Below are 15,044 nucleotides of genomic sequence, written 5' to 3' on the forward strand. Positions count from 1 at the left end.
TTTATATATGAGTGTAATACTTTATTTTAATATGTTTTACATGTGTTTTGTAAAACTTTTATTTCTTTCCTAAAATATAGTGACTCCACAACGTCATAATTTACTGTTGGGAATATCACTCCTGGCCAGCAGGAGGAGGCAAAGAGCACCACAACCAAGCTGTTAAGTATCACTCCCCTTCCCATAAACCACAGTCATTCTCTTTGCCTTTGTGCATGAAGAAGGTGAAGTTTTGGTGTCTGAAAAAAATTGGATTTACTTTGCTTCAAGCAAGATTTTTTCTAGTATAGAAAGCCAGAGTAGGTTTACTCTGTTCTTTCCCCCTTTTCAAGGATTTGGCATAGCCGTAGGCCACGTTAATCTCTTCAGTAGAGTAGTGGTGGCTTTAAAGCAGTTAGGAACTTGTTAGGTGGGCGTCACTGCGTTTTCTTAACATCTTGCTGCCCTTGTATAGAAAGCCAGAGTAGGTTTACTGTGTTTTTTCTTTTTTCTGTGAGGAGCGGCGTCCTCTCATACCGGGTAGGCTGTCCTCCTGCCGGACGGCTAGCTGCAGATAAGTGCCTTTTGTCTTCTGGGGCTAGGAGGCTGGCACTGAAGGGGTTAACCTTTTAAAAAGACTGCATATATTTTGGGACTAGAACCCTGTTGAAAGAGTTAAAATTGGGCAGTTGCAGGCACTCTGTAATGTGAATTAAGAGACAGGGGTTAATCTCTTTTATGAAAGGAAAGAGTTAACTCTTAGATAATCTCTATTTATTTGTCTCATGATATACACTTTTCCATTAGTTCCGGTCATAGTAGGAACTGCAGTAGTTTTATGGGGCACTTGAATTTTTACTGTTGCGATGTTAGCCGTTTTCTGTAGCTGAGTGCTACAGGAAGCGGTTTCATTTTGTCTCTTCTTTTCCGGATGGAGGCGCGCCTTTAGACTAGTGGCGCAGCTTCACAAGCCGGTCATGTGACCTCTGAGCCACTCCTGATATAAGTAGTTACGGAGCGGTTGCACAACTGGGAGAAGCGTGTCTCTTCACACGGTCACTGAGAGGGGGCAGGTAAGCACCTCAGTCATAGACTGAGGTGTAGAGGTGCACATACTGAAATTGTATTGTCACATATTGAAATATTTATCTTCTGAAGGCAAAATATTTTACTACATGTGTTAAGAGAAGGGGCCATTCTTTAGACAAGCCTTAATTCCCATATTGAGTATAGCAGTTTGTGCTTCTAAGTACATCGTTTTTACCGCAATTTTTTATTTAAAGAGACACAGTACCAAAATAAAAAATACAAAATTATTTATTTTTTTCAGATTTAATTTGCCAATATTTTCCCTGCATCATGGATCAGGATCCTGCTCCTATGGACAGGTGTATCCTTTGTTTGGATAGTCAAGTGGTACCACCCTTGCAATTTTTGTTCCTTATGCATAGAGAGGACTTTAAAAAATAAAGATAAACTTTTTGTCTATGAGCCAAATGTCTCAGGCTTTGCCACAGCTTTGTCCTCAACCGTCCCAAGCCTTAATGGCGTCACATGCAGTGCCCTGCGGTTCCTCTCAATCTCCTGGAGGAGTTTATTTGCAAGCAGAAATTGCTGCCCATGTATCCTCTGTGGAATTCGCTGCCATTTCCATGCTTCAGGGAAAATGCAAGAGGAAATTTAAAGATTCAGATAGTAAGGTTTCTGCTCCAGTTTCGGCTACACAAGTTGCCCTTTCTCATAAGTCTGATAACTAAAATACGTTGATAGCCTCTGAGGGTGGAATCTTAGATTTGGACACTATAATTCCTTCATCTGATGCTGAAGTTGTATCCTTCATATTTAAGCTTGAAAACCTCCATGCTCTGTTAAAGAAGGTTTTGGCTACTCTGGACGACTCCGATACCCCTGTCGCTGTCAACCCTAGGAAATCTAGTAAACTTATAAATACTTTGATGGTTTTTCCTGTACCAGACCGTGCTATGAAGATTATAGCACAGGAATGGGAGGTCTGGGATTCTTTTTTTCCGCGTCTCCTACCTTTAAAAAGATGTTTCCTGAGACTGACTCTATTAAACAGTCGTGGCAAACGTTGCCTAAAGTAAAAGGGGCCATTTCTACTCTGGCTAAAATAACTACTATTCCTATTGAGGATAGCTGTTCCTTTAAGGATCCAATGGACAAGATGCTGGAGGCTTATTTGAAGAAAATGTATGTTAATCAAGTTCTCCAATGGCAACCTGCAGTGTGTATTGCCACTGTGACAAGTGCTTCAGCCTATTGGTTTAATGCCTTGTCTGAGTCTCTTCAGGTAGAGACTTCCTTAGAGGAGATCCAAGACAGGATTAAGGCTCTTAAGTTAGCCAATGACTTTATTACTGACACTTCCATGCAAGTTATTAAATTGGGAGCTAAAATATCTGGTTTCATTGTGCTAGCACGCAGAGCATTGTGGCTGAAATCTTGGTCAGCCAATGTTTCATCTAAGTCCAAGCTTTTGGCGATCCCTTACAAGGGTAAGACCTTGTTTGGACCCGTTCTGACAGAAATTATTTCTGATATTACGGGTGGGAAAGGGTCTTTTCTTGCACAAGACAAGAAGAATAGACCGAAAGGACGTCAGAGTAATTTTCGTTCCTTTCGTAACTTCAGAGGAAAGTCTTTCCCTTCCTCTTCCAAGCAGGAACAGTCCAAGTCTTCTTGGAAACTCAGTTAGTCTTGGAACAAGGGGAAGCAATCAACGAAACCTGAAGCTGACTCTAAATCAACATGAAGGTTTTGCCCCCGATCCGGGAGTGGATCAATTGGGTGGCAGACTGTCTCAGTTTTTGCAAGCTTGGAAATTAATGTACTTATAATTGTATTCACTAATTTCTTTTTTTGACACTGCTAATAAAACAGTTTATTTGGCATTGAGGTTGAGATTGATTCTATACTTTGGCAGAGACCTTAGCAATTTAAGTGACAGTTGTTCTTATAACACTGTCACTCTAGGTGTTTTTACACTGTGTATTTTTTGTGGCAAGAGTGCTAATTATAAGTACATTAAATTCTCTTCTTTTTTTATATATATATTTTTACTTAAGCACTGGTCTAATTGACTTTTTGCCCAATTTTCATTACTTTTTTTGTTTAGATGTTCTAATAACTTTAATAATTTCAGTATGTTTGGCAGCAGACAGTGCTGTTTCATATCTATGTTTGTCTCTTTTCAGCATTATATTTGACTTTATACGAATTTATATGACTGTTCTTACGACTTTTCAATTAATGCATTTTGGGTTTCATTACAAATGGAGAGCTAATTTAATGCACGCCCATAAACGGGCAAATTTGCCCATTTACAGGCACGCAATACTACTCGCGGTAACAATTTAGTACTCAAGAAATTAATCAGTGTTCAGACCTCTGGTTAATTTTTTATATGTCCCCCAAATGCCCCCAAAATAACATGTAAGGTCTATTTAAAAAAAAAAAGTGGGGTGTTCCCTATAAACATATGTATATGCTTATATACATACAGTATATATTTATGTGTTAATATGTGTATATGCACATACAGTATTAACACATAAATATATATATTCATATATATATACATTTTTCAGCCCATTGCTGCATGACTTACCCCGTTCTCTGCACTAGTTCTCCCATTTGAGCCTATGGAAGTGCACGCTTGTATTACAAAGTGGAGTGCAAATATCGCTTTAGCAAAAGCAATATTTTGTGATCCACTTTTAATTTGGCCCTTTGTGTTTTGTTGATCTGAATGAAATCTTTAAAGGGACATACAACACTGAACATAAATAGGGCTATGGAGCCCTAGTTTAATGATGATTGAAAAAGTTTCAATATAAAAAATAATCCTTCTTTATTATTTACCTCAGAGAACCTGTTTCAAAGCACAGATACATTCTAATTGGTGCATATCTATTGTGCATGTGTTTCACTGACAGTTAAGATGTTGTACGGTGCAAACACAAGACAATATTTATTTATTCAGAGATTGGCTGTGGGGCTGCAAAAAAAATGATGTTGGAGATAAATATATAGATGGAGTTTTTTTATCAGTTTCCTTGGACAAACTAGTCACAAACTTATATTCAAAGCACCAAAACTACCTTGTTGGCCTAACAGTCTGGCGGTCTGGCAATATTTTCTAAAAAAAAGGGGGGTGGACCCGCGAAGTGTAGTGAGTGGCAATGTGTCTTACATAGGATACGTCAGCTAAACATTGCCATTATCGCCACTTGTCGGCACTTTCAGCAGGCAGGGGAGGTGCCGTATTTGAAGTTTTCCTACACATCGCAGACAGTGTGGTCACTGAAACCAAACACGGTTTCTTAGTCAGAAAATACTTCAATTAATGCCTGTGTGACCTAAGTCTAACTACACCTACACGAACTGCCTCACACTGTAAAGTCTTGCCACTGAAAAGGTGGTGAGAAAGACATGGTGACACCCTACTCTTAACCTGTACTTCAGAGATTGATTGGGATACATTGCCAGCAGTTCAATATATTTCAAAGTACAGGTTACTCCCCCTGGAACGCCCAACTAACTCCCACATAACAACTACACCTACGTTATACTATAGCTACCCTCCCCTGAAATGCCCAGCTAACTCCCTTATACTGCCTACACCTACATCATGTCTTCCCTATACTCCTCATACTCCACATACTCATGCAGTGACCAAACGCGTCTGCACAACCGGTTGATTTTACGTGTGCTGGTATACCTGCTATGTGTTTTTAACTTTACGCAATAAACTTCAAGATTTTACTCCTTTGTGTGGATTACATTTGTAAGCTGCAGTGCACTTCACTTTTGGACTTGTGCTTTTTGGTGTGTGGAGCAGAGATGCTTTATGGGAGGTCAGTTGCTCCAGATATGTGTGAGGTGATTTCTGTGAGTGCTTTCACACACAGCAACCTTCCTGTACTTTTTCTTCCCAATACTCCCCCTTCCCGAGTAACTCCCACAGAACGCCTACACCTTACTAATAAAGTATACAACAACAAAAAACAACTACAGGAGCTATATTTACGTTACATTTATATTCTCTTCATCATCATCATGGCGGCAGTCCTCTTTTTCCATCTTCTTTCTTCCATCTTCAGTCTTCCTTCTTCTTCTATCCGATCCTTCTTTTCTTCTTGTAGAGGTCCTCTTCATGCGGTCACCGTCGCACACTGAAGCTTGGATGCAAGTTTCCTCCTTATATAGGGGTGCCCTTGCATTTCTATTGGCGGATTTTTGAATGCTTAGTCCAATTCATTAATTTGAATAAAACCTTTTGGAAATGAAAGGGCACCCCTATATAAAGAGGAACCTTGCATTCAAACTTCAGTGTGCGGCAGTGACCGCATGAAGAGGACCACTGCAAGAAGAAAAGAAGATAAGAATAATAGATGGATTGGATTGAAGAAGGAAGATTTTTATAGTTTAGGATTTTTTTTCTAAAAGAGCTGTGCCACTTTAGGGCAATACCCTACTAAATGCCTTTTTCAGGGCAATTTTTTTTAGACTAGGGATTTTTTTGGGCAGAAAAAGAGCTGTGGGCACTGCCCTACCAAGTGCACTTCTAAGAGCAATGCCCTAACAAATGCCCTTTTCACTGCAATCTTTTTTTAGGATAGGGTTTTATTTTAGTTTAGGTTTTTTTTTTTTAGATTAGGCTTTTTGTGGTGGGGTGGGGGGGGGGTTACTTGTTTTGTACAATGGGGTTGCAGTATTTTTTTTTAAAAAAAGAGCTGTGACACTTTAGGGAAATGGCTTACAAAAAACCCTTCTAAGGGCTATTGTTATAGAAACTTTTAGTGTTTAGGGTTTTCTATTTTGCGTGGGTTTTATTCTAAAGGGGGGCTTAGCTTTAGTATAGGCATAACTGTGGGTTTTTTATTTTTGGTAGTGTTGTTTTTTTTTTTCTGTAATGTTAGGGTTTGCTATTTTTTGTAAATTTAGTGTTTATTTTTTGTAACTTATGGGTTTTTAGCTTAGAGGTGGGTGTGAAGGGGTTAGATGTTAGGTAGTTAAGTAGTGTAGGTGTAGTTTGTGCCGGGGGGTTGTGGTGGTATAGGGGTTGATAGGTTAGGGGTCTTGGCAGTATAGGGTTAAGTAGTGTAGGGGGTATTTGTGGTAGGCAATTAGTGGTGTAGGGGTTAAGTAGTGTAAGGGATGTTTGCGGTGGGCTATTGGCGGCATAGGGGTTAAGTAGTGTAGGGGGTGTTTTCAGTTGGCAGTATAGGGTTTGAAAGGTTAGGACGTTTATTGTGGTGGGCTATTGGCGGTTTAGGGGTTAGTTAATGCAGGATTCATTTGCGGTGGGGGGTTATGGCTCTTTAGGGGCACATAGGTATAGTTATTAGGCTTGGTGCAATATATTTAAAAGGGATCCTTTACTTTACATCGCCAATGTCGGTGCCGATACTGCTTGGAATATTTTGCCAGCATCACCACCCATAGCAATGTATAGTAAAACGCACCTCTGCAATGCTGTCTTTAAAGGTTAATGTCAGCACTTTTTAATATTTTGCCGGCATTTTCAACATTGCATTGAATACCTTTTGAATATATAACCGCCTTGCAGCCCTTTCGATCATCGAGGTCAGAGGCTTAACTACTCTACAAACCTAAGAAAAAATGTCTCAGTAGAAAACAAAAAGTATCCAGAACCCATAGTATAAAGTACATAGTGACAGCAGAGAGAGAGACTTCTAAAAAAAAAAAAGTATAACATTCCATTGCTTTTGATTATTTTGAGATATACACAAAATACTCTGTATCCACAAAGTAATAAAAGAAAAATCTAGAGTGTGATGTTGAACAATGAAGTCAGTTTTACTAATTTAGGATACGGATATATATATATATATATATATATTTTGTATAAAATAGTAACAATTATTTTTTGTGGGCTATTTCAGAATCTTTATAAAGGATCTGGGTCACATGTGTTGCTTCCTGAAAATTCATCATGTTACGCACAAAACATTTTTTGGACAGGAAAAGCTTAAAATTGCTGAGGAAGCCAGACTAGCCCCACGCCTTAGAAACACTCCTGAGCCGCTTGAAAAAAATAGACTTTTGGCTTATCTATTGTATGAAAGAAATTCCTTCCAGACACACAATGATTCAATACCAAACTCTTTCAAAACAAAGAGCAAACAGGTCATCATTTCTGTTTTAGTAATTTAAATACGGCAATTGAGAGTACAGTAGTTTGATTATAATGCACAACAGTTTAGCTTATGGAATATCCATCTGCTTAATGTTAAATGCTATCATTTTTATCAACTAGAGTGAATAATTTAATGATAAACTATGACTTATTCCAAACTGACAATAAAACAACAAATAATACCAATTAGTCTGGTGATCTATCTACAGTTATACGGAATATCATATCAACTTTAAATATATATAATATATTTTTTATTCAAGATGAAAAATAAATTATCTTCAAATTGTGGCATATTTCCAAAAATAATGAAAAATATGTTGAGATATATTTTATAAAAATAAAAAAATTAATTTGTAATTTTTGTATTACTAACTATAGTGGTTGAAGACATAGGAAAAGTATCTCATTGGAGTATGTCCAACTGCAATGATTCAGAGGTACATGGCCGGTGATTGCTAGTGTTGCATAATTGCCACTTCTCATTGGCTGACCAAACCTGTCCGGCTAAGGAGCTGCAAGGTTTCAGGCACTAAGCTGGACTTTAATTATGTGTTTAACCCCTTTGCATGGAGTTAAACACATAGCACTGGGTGGGATATCAATATCGCTGGACCACTCTAAAATTAGTGCTCAAATTGATATTACAAGTCCATGGTAAAACAGATTTACCAGAGAAGGTTTAGTGCGGCCGACAACACTTTGGCATGCCCTATTCTTTCAATGGATATCACAACTGTAGTTAATATATTTCATACTACAAGTTGAAAGTTCTGGCAAAATAGCGCTAAAAAATTAGTGTGACCTAAGACCTGAAGTAAAGTGTTAGGGTCAAAAACAAAATTTATGCTTACCTGATAAATGTATTTATTTTCTTAAATGGTGAGTCCACAACATCATCATTTACTGTAGGCAAAGAGCACCACGGACAAGATGTTAAGTATCCCTCCCCTTCCCACAAACCCCAGTCATTCGACCGAAGGGAAATGGAGAAAAAGGAGTAACACAGAATGTAGAGGTGCCAGAGGTTCAGTCGAAAATAACGGTCTTAAAATAAAGGGCAGGGTCGTGGACTCACCATATCCGGAAATCAATAAATTTATCAGCTAAGCATAAATTTTGTTTTCTTTCCTAAGATATGGTGAGTTCACTACGTCATAATTTACTGTTGGGAACCAATACCAAAGCTAGAGGACACAGATGACTAGGGAGGGACAAGACAGGTAGACCTAAACAGAAGGCACCACCGCTTGAAGAACCTTTCTCCCAAAGGAAGCCTCAGCCGAGGCAAAAGTATCAAATTTTGAAACAGTACGCAAAGAGGACCAAATTGCAGATTTGCAAATCTGTTCCACAGAAGCTTCATTTTTGAAAGCCCAAGAAGAAGAGACAGCCCTAGTGAAATGAGCTGTAATTCTCTCAGGAGGCTGCTGACCAGCAGTCTCATAAGCAAAACGAATTATACTTCTCAACCAGAGAGAAAGAGAAGAAGCAGTAGCTTTCTGACCTTTGCGTTTCCCAGAGAAACAAACAAACAGGGCAGAAGACTGGCAAAAATCACGCAAATCACGCATGCACAACATCCAAATTGTGAAACAAACGTTCCTTATGAGAAGAAGGACTAGGACATAGTAAAGGAACAACAATTTCCTGATTAATATTTCTGTCCGAAACCACTTTAGGAAGAAAACCTAACTTAGTACGAAGAACCACCTTATCAGCATGAAAGATAAGATAAGGCGAATCACACTGCAATTTCTTCTGCACTGTCTGAGCAGAAGAAATAGCAAAAAGAAACAAAACCTTCCAAGATAACAATTTAATATCTATGGAATGCAATGACTCAAATGGAGCCTGCTGCATAACTTTAAGAATAAGGTTAAGGCTCCATGGAGGAGCAACAGACTTAAACACAGGCCTGATTCTGACCAAGGACTGACTAAAAACTTGCACATCTGGCACGTCTGCCAAACGCTTGTGTAACAAAATAGATAATGCAGATATCTGACCCTTCAGAGTACTGACTAACAAACCCTTCTCCAGACATTCCTGAAGAAAGGATAAAATCTTAGGAATCCTGACCCTACTCCAAGAGTATTCAAAAATCCAGCAAACGTCCAGCACTGAGGGTACTGTGTGCAAGCCACGGGGGCACCATGAACCCCTCCAAATATGCAAAAAAATCCAAGAGTGTGGCAGCACAACAAAAAAAAACAGCAGAGCAACGTTTCGGGAGTGTTTCCCTTTGTCAAGCTTGACAAAGGGAAACACTCCCAAAACTTTGCTCTGCTGTTTTTCCTTGTGTGTTCAAATAAAATTTGTTGTGCTGCCACACTCTTGGATTTGTTTGCCTACTCCAAGAGTAGCCATTGAATTCACACCAAAAAAGATATTTACGCCATATCTTATGGTAAATCTTTCTAGTAACAGGCTTGCAAGCCTGAATCATGGTCTCAATGACCGACTCAGAAAAACCACACTTAGAGAAAACTAAGCGTTCAATCTCCAAGCAGAAGGTCCTTTCTCAGAGGTAATCTCCAAGACATCTCCACTAGGTCTGCATACCAGATCCTGTGAAGCCACACAGGAGCTATTATAATTACAGATGCTCTCTCCTGCTTGATACAAGCAATGACTCATGGAAGGAGAGCAAACGGAGGAAATAGGTATGCTAGACTGAAATCCCAAGGAACCGCCAGAGCGTCTATCAGGGCGGCCTGCGGATCTCTTGACCTTGAACTGTACCTTGGAAGTTTGGCGTTCTGCTGAGACGCCATAAAATCTAGCTCCAGCACCCCCCATTTGAGAATTAAGCTGGAGAACACCTCCGGATGGAGTGCCCACTCCCCGGGATGAAAAGTCTGTCTGCTCAAGAAATCCGCTTCCCAGTTGTCCACTCCTGGAATGTGGATGGCAGATAAACAGCAATTGTGAGCTTCTGTCCACTGAATAATCTGAGCCACCTCCTTCATGGCTATTGAACTCCAAGTTCCTCCCTGGAGGTTATGTTGTCTGACTTGAACTTGATAAACCGGGCTAAGGACAACTGAGGCCAAGCCATCAGAGCATTGAAAATTGCTATCAACTCCAAGATGTTTATGGGGAGAGCAGACTCTTCCCGAGTCCAAAGTCCCTGCAAATTTAACGAGTCCCAGACTGCTCCCCAGTCCAGTAGGCTGGTTTTCCTTGGTCACAATCACCCAGGAAGGTCTCCGAAAGCATGTGCCCTGAAACAGATTTTCCTGAGAAAGCCACCACTGGAGAAAGTCTATTGTTGACTGATCCAGATCTATCCTCTGCGACAGATCCACATGATCCTCATTCCATTGTCTGAGCATGCATAACTGCAGAGCTCTCAAATGGAATTGAGCAAAGGGAATAATGTCCATGCAAGCAACCATCAGACCAATTACCTCCATACACTGAGCCACTGATGGCCAAACAGTAAACTGTAGAGAGAGACCAGAAGTTTGGCTCTTCTGACCTCTGTCAGAAATATTTTCATCAATAGGGAATCTATTATGATCCCTAAGAAAACTACCCATGTAGCTGGAACAAGGGAGCTCTTTCCCAGATTTACTTTCCATCTGTGGGAACGTAGAAAAGACAACAAGATCTCCGTGTGAGATTTTGCTTGTTGAAAATATGGCGCCTGAACCAATATGTCGCCCAGGTAGGGCGCCACTGTAATTCCCTGAGACCGGATAACTGCCAAGAGAGCCCCTAGAACCTTTGAGAATATTCTGTAAGCTGTGGCAAGGCCAAACCGAAGAGTCACAAACTGAAAGTGTTTGTTCAGAAAGGCAAATCTCAGAAATTAGTGATGATCCCTGTGAATGGGAACATGAAGGTACGCATCCTTTAGGTCTGTGGTCGTCATGAACTGACCCTCTTGCACTAAAGGAAGAATGGAGCAGATAGTCTCCATCTTGAAGGACGGTACTCTGAAAAACTTGTTTAGACACTTTAGATCTAGAATATGTCGGAAATTTCCTCTTTTTTTGGGAACCACGGACAGATTGGAATAGAAACCTAGACCCTGTTCCTGTACTGGGACTGGAACTATCACTCCCAGGGAGGAAAGATCCTGTACACATTTCAAGAACGCCTCTCTTTTTATCTGGTCTACAGATAATCTTGAGAGGTGGAACCTGCCCCTGGGAGGAAAAGTCTTTAATTCCCATTTGTAACCCTGAGATACTATGTCCACAGCCCAGGGATCTGGGACATATAGTGTGTTAATGCAAATAAACAACAAAAACTAAGTTACAAAAATAATCAAACAAAAAATCATACAATTTCCTGGCTTATTGCACTCGAAAGACTGTAGTCCAAGAGAGGTGTAATAATGTGATACTGTTGCCACCACATGTATCGAACAAAAACAAATTGAAAAAGATACAAAGTGGCTATTAAACAGGGAAGCTTCAAACCACATATGATGCTGTTCCAACTGAAATTATTAGTTATATCAAAAACCTATTTTCAGTATTTAACTTTATTACTTTTACAATATACAATATATTGAATATGTGTCGACTCTGAATTAAGAATTTTTTCTTAATAAAAGTCAACCTAAATTTCAGTGATATTTTACAAGAGATATGATTTTCTGTGCCATCAAGGTATTCACTATTTGTGCAGTTTGACATTCAACCCCCCCCCCCCCCCGTCCTCTCTCTATTTATGAAAGTAGGAAAATATTTGGACATCAACATATGCTGATTATTTTATTGCAGAGCATAATAGTAATTGCATCACTTTCCAGATGGTGTAAAAGGTAAGGAAAAGTTACATTTTCCTACCCCGAGAATATGATTTGACTTCATTACATACAAAACCATAGATTTGTGCTGTATTTAGCTTTAGGCAATAGCAGAAGCTGTTAATAGTAACAGTGGAGTGTTATTGCAATGGAAAAATAAAAATGAGATCTGTTATAAAAAGTATTCTGCCTGGATAAATGAGTGATCTAATAGGAGCCTTTACAGATTAACAAATAGGAATTGTTTTATTGCAAGTGGTGTGTGCTGTGTAAATGATTAGTGTAAGTGTAAAAACTATTTATATATAATTGTGATGTCATAATGCAAATAAATATTATCCTTTTATATTCAGTGAGAGACATCTTATGGAAGTGGGAATTGAAGTGTATGATTTTTACACTGTACCACACTTTAGCTTACCTCAACTGTGCTCCTAAAGGGGTTTTTGTCAGTTCCAAAATTATACGAAAGGAGATTGCACTAGATGTGATAAAGTAGAGAGTGAAAACTAAGGTACATGCACAATATATTTGTTTGCAAAGAAATTCTCATAGCTTAGAATCCAGGGGTGCCGGTGACATCACCACGCCCATGTGTGGTGATGGTGATGTCACCGAGGCCCAGAAACTGGAAGTGCCAGGCAGCTGCACAGGACTTAAGGGAGCTGGATGGGGGGTATTTAAAATCCTCTATCTCACCTCCCTTTAAGGGACATTATACACTATAAAAAATACATAAAAAATGCTAGATAGAATGATGCATCCAAAGAAAAGATGAGTCTGAGAATAACATGTAGATGTATTTTTTAAAGTTTCATTAGTTGTTTTAATATTGACAAAATATGTGTAAGGTTTTAGTATCTATAAAAAATGGGAGCTGCCATGCTGTAACTTAGGTTACCTTCTCTGCCAATTAGAGACAATTCTAAATAGAGTGTGCAGCCAATAGCTTTGTGGAATATAAAAGTGTTCTGCACTAACAGGAACTGAAATGCTCACAATTTCAGGCTAGAATAACGGGAGAGGGACAAAATAAATAATGAAAGTATACTGCAGAGTTATATATAATGAAAACAATGGGATTCGCACTATCACAACTGAGTATTTCTCAGTAAATGTTCATAAATGTCCAGTTCAACACCATGAAGACCACCCTCTTAAGGCCTCAGGATACAATATAACAGAAGGCAAGGTTTAGAACATAACATCCTGACGCAAAAAATGTATACATTTTTGACACCAACACATCCCCTAATACCTGTGTTTTATGTTTGTCAGGGTGCAAGGAATCAGACTGAGACGAGAAGTGCAAAAATAATCACACTTTTATTAATAACAAAAAATAATAAAAAGTCCACAAGTCAAATAACAAGCCAGGAGACAAAGCCAGAGCTGGTAGTCAGACGAGCCGAGTCAGGTACCAGGAGGGACATCAGACAGCCAGGTAATACACATGAACAGGAACTCACAAACAGGTCTGAGACAAAGCAAGGGCAATGCATACTGAACAGAGGCCCTTTAAATAATAATCGATGACATCCCAATTCTGAGACTGCAACCTGTCTCACACGGATGATGTACAACAGTCTGGCCATAAGAGGGCGTGCACGAAATGAGCAGCATCACACAGTCTGCACCAGATTCAGCAAGAAAAGGTAAGCAAAATGGCTGCCAGCAGCACATGGCAAACAAAGCAGGGAAAAAACCCTGACAGTACCCTCCCCTCAACGACCTCTCCCCCGCAGGAGGACAAAAGGCTTTTTGGGGAAATAGGCATGGAGGAGGGCGGCAGCATGAACATCAGAGGAGGGAACCCACGAACGCTCCTCAGGACCGTAGCCCCTCCAGTGAACCAAATACTGTACGCGGCCCCTGGATAAACGAGAGTCAATAATGCTGCTGAACTCATATTCTTCATGGTTGTCAACAGAGATAGGACGGGGACGAAGCAACACAGTGGTAAACCGATTACAAACCAATGGTTTCAAGAGGGAGACATGAAAAACTTTGGAGATGTGCATTGCAGGTTGAAGGTCAAGACTGTAAACCACAGGATTGACCTATCGGAGTATTCAAAAAGGACCAACATAATGAGGAGCCAGTTTATTGGAAGGCACACAAAGTTAAAAGTTTCGAGAGGACAGCCAAAGCCTCTCACCAACCTGGTAGGAAGGTGCGGACAGACGCCTATGATCAGCCTGGAACATTTGGCGCTGCATAGAACGATGAAGGCAATACTGAATCTGCACCCTCGTGGAACGGAGTTGCCGGAGATGCTCCTCCAAAGCCGGAATACCCTGAGACATGAATGAATCGTGCAACAAGGATGGTTGAAACTCATAATTCGCCATGAACGGGGATAACTGGGAGGAAACATTAATAGCACTATTACGAGTGAACGCTGCCCAAGGTAACAGTTCAGACCAATTATTGTGGTGATCTGAGACATAGCAACGGAGGAACTGTTCCAGAGCTTGATTAGACTGTTCCGCAGCCCCATTGGATTGAGGGTGGTATGCCGAGGAGAAGGAAAGGATGCCCATTTGAGCACAAAAGGAACGCCAAAATCTGGAGACAAACTGGCTACCCCAGTCCGAGACTATCTTCTTGGGTAACCCATGTAAACTGAAGACCTCCCAGGCAAAAATTGAAGCAAGCTCCTGAGCGGTAGGCAGCTTCTTCAAGGGAATGCAATGTGACATTTTAGAAAAATGGTCAACCACCATTAGGAAAACAGTATTGCCATTGGAAACAGGGAGCTCGACAATGAAGTCCATGGACACTCACCATTAGCAATAGGTTGAAGAAGATCCACAGGAAGACATCGAGTCTTATGCACAAACTGAGCAGGAGGCAACATACGCAGCAACATCAGAACGAAGACCTGGCCACCAGAATTGTCGACAGATCATGCCCGGGTGACCTGCGGCTTTAGGATAGTGGTAAGTGTGCAAAAGTTTAATTTGAAGATTCTCAGGAACAAAGCACTTACCACTAGGTTTCTCAGGAGGTTCATTGGTTTGTGCAGCCAGGATCTCCTCCCCCAAGGGAGAAGTCAAATTAGTACGTATGGTAGCCAAAATATGATCAGGAGGTATAACTGGAGTAGGTGCAGAC

Source organism: Bombina bombina, chromosome 1, assembly GCF_027579735.1.
Source record: "Bombina bombina isolate aBomBom1 chromosome 1, aBomBom1.pri, whole genome shotgun sequence".
In the NCBI taxonomy this organism is placed as follows: Eukaryota; Metazoa; Chordata; class Amphibia; order Anura; family Bombinatoridae; genus Bombina; species Bombina bombina.